Source organism: Tupaia chinensis, unplaced genomic scaffold (assembly GCF_000334495.1).
Source record: "Tupaia chinensis unplaced genomic scaffold, TupChi_1.0 Scaffold145185_1, whole genome shotgun sequence".
Taxonomy (NCBI): Eukaryota; Metazoa; Chordata; class Mammalia; order Scandentia; family Tupaiidae; genus Tupaia; species Tupaia belangeri.
Window position 1 is genome coordinate 31,930 of NW_006205045.1, and position 6,532 is coordinate 38,461.

General features: G+C 38.2%; 1 pseudogene; it reads right to left on the bottom strand.

Annotated features, from left to right (window-relative positions):
- Window positions 1–2,522: 2,522 nt before the first annotated feature.
- LOC102495603 (G/T mismatch-specific thymine DNA glycosylase-like) lies at window positions 2,523–4,077 on the bottom strand (annotated as a pseudogene).
- Between the last annotated feature and the right edge of the window lie 2,455 nt (window positions 4,078–6,532).

Consider the following 6,532-nt stretch of genomic DNA (forward strand, 5'->3'; position numbering starts at 1 on the left):
CCAGCAGGTGTAGTGGTGGCTTATTATATGGCCAATCAAGTGGTCTGAGTCTCAGACTAGCAGCTTGTACAACATGATGGTTGTGTGTGTATGCGTACCCAAAATCCCAAGAGGACAGGACTGCAGCATGGCCATTCCCCTGGGAGGTGATTTCTCACTTTCCCTGTCTCTTGTGTGTCTCTCTGTCTCTCTCCTGTGAGTGCACACATTCTATAGCAAAAATATAAAAACAAAAAAGGCTAAATTAACATGTATGTTACTGACTAAACCCAACTCACCTGGCATCCCTTCACTGAGAAAACATACTGAGATGCCAAGCTTCACAATAAATTACTCTAGCTAGGAATGTCATACGTCATTTTTAGGACAGAATAACATTTTTGGTTTGTTTTATTAATGTCGTTGAAATTAAGTTACAAATATAAAATTTTTACCAAAGACTAATTTACCTGATTGAAAGGATTTCTTGTGACCTTCAGTTCTACAGCCAGTGTTTTCAGAGCGAGTTGAAGTTGTTTCATTTCAACTTCTTCATTGTACTGGTCTTTTCCTTTTAATTGTTCTCTAATTGTTTAGAAATAAAATTTTATCTTAAGTATTATAGGTAATCCGAAAGATGATCTACCATGTAAGATAGAACCTCATATATGTCTCTCACACAATGTATAACAGTAAATTGGCATCATTTACAACTAGGCTCAGGAGTCTAATGAACTGTTATCCTATGATTTTTTATTTATTTATTTTAGTTTTATAAAACTTTTCATTAATCTTGTTGATCACTACGTATTTTATAAAGAATTCTTAAATTCCTTGTGGAACAAGACAGAATCCAAGCAACAAAGTAATGACGAGTTGTCAGAAAAGTCATGATGCATTCTTCTGTTTTTCTATGCAAACATGTGTAATGCCTTTTCTGACAACCCAATACATGCTTTTAACACAGAAATTTGAATTTTATACATGAATGAGAGAGGTTGAGCAAACTTACCAGTAATCACATTCCATTTTTCCTTATATTCCATGCATGTTAAGAACAAAACAGTATAATTTGTTTTTAATATTCTGGGTTGATCAAAAATATCCATTTTTGGTAGAGTCATAAATTAATATAAACTTTTCTTTCTAAAATAACTTTATTTTTTCTATGAGCATAAAATAGAGAGGCAGCACACTTTGAACAGGTTCGCAGCACCTCAATCTGCTCCTAGTCCTAGTCACCCCCACCTTGTGAGCACGTGTGAACCAGTGTACTCAAGGAGGCCTGTGGATGTGAATCCAAAACCACCCCACATGAGTCAGCCTCTCAGAGCATTGCATTATACCACTGTGCCATCACCTGGCCCTAGTATTAATTTTCTTGAGAGAGGACAATTTAGAAATAGTCATCAAAGCCTTTTTTAAAGTTCCTACTTTAACCAAATCATCTAAATTGAACAATGAGAAAATTAGAAAAAGACTTACATAAAAGAAGGCCCTACATCATTAGTTATAATACAAATAAAATTTCAATATTTGATTTGTTATGTAAAAGAGATTTCCAAATCATGAACTTCTACTGGGTCACTGGAAATGTCATGATGTTATATTGGTTTGCTAGGTTTACCTAGCAAGAAATATCCTGTAATTTTTATTTCCATACATCTCATGTATAGAAAGCACCAGTTTAAATAAGATGATCAAACATCCCAGCATCTTTTTGTTCAGCCTAAAAGTTAATTTCTTATCACTTTCCATGTCATACCCTTAAAGCCAACGAAGGACTAAATTGGAATGGTGATAAATACTGCCAGGGAAAATTCAGTTCCTCCCCTATCACATTTATATTTCTCAAGTGAAACACAGATAAGTAACAAAATACAAAAGGTCTACTGCATTCTCCAAGCAGAATAGCTTCTGCCTACTAGAGGATTAACACACAGGGATGAGGAGGCCAAGGACAGGGTTCAGTGCCCTAGCAGGGAAGGCCAGGTTGGCCTTGGCAGGTTGGCTAGCAAGGCCATATTCCACATTTCTTCTACAAAGCAACTGTCACAAACAGCACTGGTAAAGAAAAGAGGTCTCAGAGTGAATGTGGCTCAGGGAGCCCATTAAACACCACTAAAAACTAACAAATGAGGCTCCACTGAGGCTTAACTTCATATAAGAAAGTCAGCACCTTTGCTCCTTTACCAGTGGCAAGTCCTATTATTAGCATGCCCTTTTTAGGCATAAAAGGATAATGATATTTCCAGGTTCATGCACAGGTAAGTATTAACTATTTAGATTGGTATTTTTATATTACAGATCAAAAGACACTCCCCAAAGAAAATCAATTTCTTCATGACTGCAATATAGTATATAAAAAGCTGGAATGATGTTTAATTCAAATACAAAAACTCATATATATAAAAAAAAACTACTTTTCCTTCTTAGGTTCATAGAGTTGATTCTACCACACAAGTATTCTTGACTGTAATTATACCACTAGAGTAAAATACTAATAAAATACTTCGGTTAGCACCCCAAGGTTCTGCCTCCTGATAACTGCATTAAAACTGCACCATTTAAGCAGAGCTGAGAAATCCCATTCTTAAGCATGGTTCCCTTCTTCTTGTTCTTGTGTTCCACAGTAATTATGAAAGGAAGGCATCTGGTCAGTAAATGGCTGGGTTACCCACTGCCAATTTGGAATGTCACTGAAAGTTGATTTTCCTCTTAACTCCACTGTTAGCTCATTTGAAGTGAAGCCACAAGGTTCAGTATTGCACGGATTTTCATTATAAGTGCCACCCTACACTGCTTTGTAATCTGGATCATATTTTTCTTTTTTTCTTTCTTTTTTTTTGAGAGATTTTTGCTATAAGGCACATGTGCTTGCCAGAAAGACAGAGACAGAAAGTGAGAAATCACCCTCCAGGGGGGATGGCCATGTTGCAATCCCTTCTCTTCCATTGTCCTCTTGGGATCTTGGGCATGCATGCACACGCACCTGGGGTGAGTTTAAGCCACCAGGCCCGGGAGTCAAACTGCACTGAACTACATGGGAGTCCAGCAACATAGCCATTACACCAGCTACTGGTCTCCATATTTTTCTTTCTTAACATCCATCTTCTTTGCATCCTCTTGGGCAAGCTGCAGGTCGAACGTGTACTGCATGTCTTGGAGGTCTGTGTTTCATTCAATGCCTTTCAATTGATCTTGTAAGTCCTTCAGCTTAATGTGGTAATGAACTTGGCCCTGGGCTCCAGGAAACTGAGCACATCACATACTGAATGATGGCATCACATAGCAGAGAGTTTCTGTGTCTGGAATCTTATGGGGTTTAAGCCCAAATTCCAAGTTCTTAATTTTTACTTTAAAAACAACTTTACTAAAACTTTCATAAATATATTTTCTATTATACAATGCTATTCATGGCTGTTATTTCTATAATTTCTGTACTAGAATACACAAAATCCATCATTAAATTCTTTATTGGAAAGATCTTTGCTGCCTGGCATCCTTCCTATCATGTTGGTAAATCCTCTGCCATACTTCCCTGGTAACTTGTGATTATCCACGTGATTCAGTTGGACCTCCCTCAGGGCTGACAAAGACACTTCCAAAAATGGTGCCCAGGTCCAGGGTAATGATGCCCTTTGTAAGGAGCCATGAACCCTTGGTTTATTCTAATAATCACAATGTCCAAGTTGAAGGTCAAAATGTCAGGGAGAGTCTGGTCAAAAGTTCAACTTCTGAAACACCATTAAACGGTCTACTTTTCTTTTCACTTTAAACATGTCTGTAATTTTTTCTTGCTTTTCTTTTGATTTTGCTGATTTACCAGATTTTTTCGACTGAGTGGTTTTTTCGGTTCCCCTGTTTCTGTTTTTGTTTTGTTTTGTTTTGTTTTTGTTCTGTCATTCCTAGTTTTCTTCTCCTTCTTTTGGAGCCTCTTGTACAAGTGTCCAAGCAGGAGCTTCAGATGCCCCTTTTGCTGTCCCTGGCTGTTCATAACTGCCATGTTAGCAGCTTTGGACATTATTTGTTCAAATGGGAATGTATAAAAACTTGAGCTTGCTGAAAGGAATAGCTGCCAGTGTTCTCTGCTTTCATTACCTGTGGCCACACACTCAGGCGCTGGCCGGGTGATGGGCCACTGGTCTCTGGAGTGTGGCAGCACTGGCATGGTGACATGATGGCACCTAAGACCTGGACCCGATGGCTGGCAGTACCTGGATGGCAATTGGCCTAAGCTCCTACCCTGAGCCTCTGGTACCCACCAGAATATCACATTATCTTTAAGAGAGATTTTTTTTCTATAGAGCATGTGCACTAGTCAGAGAGACAGAGAAAGACAGAGACATAGAAAGAGAGAAATAACCCCCCAGGGGGGTAGGCCATTGCCCAATCCCTACGCCTCCATTCTCATCACAGAAATTTGGGCATGCACTAGCATGCACACACGTGCGTCCTGCATGAATTTCAAGCTGCAAGCTGGGGCCTTGAACTGCAGTCAAGTATAAGCAAGTCCAGCAATATAACCATTATACCACTTGCTGGTCCCAAGAACAACATTATAATATGCATATGTAAATTTACAAAAGACTGAAATTTCCCACCAAAGATAACTATGTTAAGAGTCGACTATGAGCACATAAAATTACCAAAACCAAAAGGAAAAACAACAATATCTATGAAAGTTATATAAATAATTCTTTAAGTTAAATCTGAGCATCTAAAGAAATTATCCAGACAGAAATCATTAAACAATTCTTTTCAACCTAAAGTTTAAACTACAAGAAAAAAATTGCAATTTAGGAATATGAAACAGCTTTCACTTCAATCATGGTTGATGGAAGGCAACTTTTATTTTCTGTTAAATTTGCTATTGGGTGCAGGTGCTGAAAGAGAGTGCCCCCGAGGGAATGGCTACACTGCAACCCCTTCTCCATTCACTATTAGGATCTTTGGCACCCACACACGTGCCCAGTGTGTTTCTCTAGCAGTGAGGTCTGGGACTTGAATCATGTAGTCAACCCTGTTGGGTGGAATGAAGCCACCCTAACTACCATGCCACCAGCTGGCACAAAAAGCAACAGCTACACATAAGACATCTGGTCAAAGTCACCTGGAGTTAGGAAAGGACTGACCCACAGCCATGGTCATACAGCCATAAGAAAGCATTTTAAAATTTTATTAATTAATTTATTTTTTTAGAGAGAAAGAAAGAAAGACAGAGAGACAGCATCCCCAATAAGGTCCTGATGCTGACTGAAACTAAATTCTAGCCTCATCCAGTCCAAGAACATGGAAATGCAAATGCCTGGCACTCAGAAATGTCTGTGGATGCAAACTCAGCACCTTCTCCTATGGACTAGACCCACGAAGCACTGCGTTGTACTGCTGTGCCACCGTCCAGGCATCAGCCAATTTTACATGATCTCAGGCAGTGACCACTCGCCTTACTTATCAACACTCCATGTGAGCCACTTGTTTCAGAAAGAAAGTCTATCCAAGACAAACCCACTCTGATAAACACACCTTCCAGTGTCAACAAATTGACATCACTCTCACTGAACAACCATGCCACTACAGAGGATTTTTTTTTTTGAGAGGTTTTTGCCATAGGGTACGTGTCCTTGCCATAAAGACAGAGACAGAAAGCAAGAAATCACCACCCAGGAGGCATGGCCATGCCACAATCCCTTCTCTATTCACCTCTCGGGATCTTGGGCGTGCACGCACATGCGTCCAGCATGAATTTAAACCACTGTGTCCGGGACTCGAACCGTGGTTACTACATGGGAGTCCAGTGACATAGCCATTATGCCAACTGCTGGTTCCAAAAATCTAGTGCATTTTTACCACCACACCTGACCTGCTGGCTCTTAAACTGAATAAAAATTATTCAGCCTATATTTAGTAAATTTATAATTACATTTAAAAAAAATCTATGTATAATAGTTTAACTTTAAGTCATCTTTTATATGTTGATCTACATTGTTATATTCCACTTTTGAACTACTTTTGAATACCGTATTAACATGAAAGTTTACATGAATGACATTTTTAAGAACAATTATTGATAACATATTGTAAAAATTTAAAAGATAATGTTTCAAGACTTCTAATACTTAGACCTTAAAAAATATAATAAATAAATCTACAAGATCATTTCCAACAGCATACAAACAAAACCTAGAATTATCTGTTTTAAGATAAAAAAGTTAAGAAAACTTCCTAGAATCCTATGTTCTTCATTTATCACCTAGTAGTCTCTTGCTTTTACTATTAAAACTTCTTGAAGGAGATTTCTACACTTACCTCACAGTCAGGCTTTCCTAGAAATTACTGAAACTGCTCCTTATCAAGGACACCTGTTCTTATTTCTGTCAACTTTTCAATAGAATCGACAGTTCTGTGTTCTCTTGTTTCATCTGATGACTGCACTATTCTGGTGTGTTTCTAGAAAAGATAACCATTGCTTATTATTATTATTATTATTATTATTATTATTATTATTTTGGAGAGGTTTTTGCTATAGGGCGCATGCACTCGCCAGAAAGAC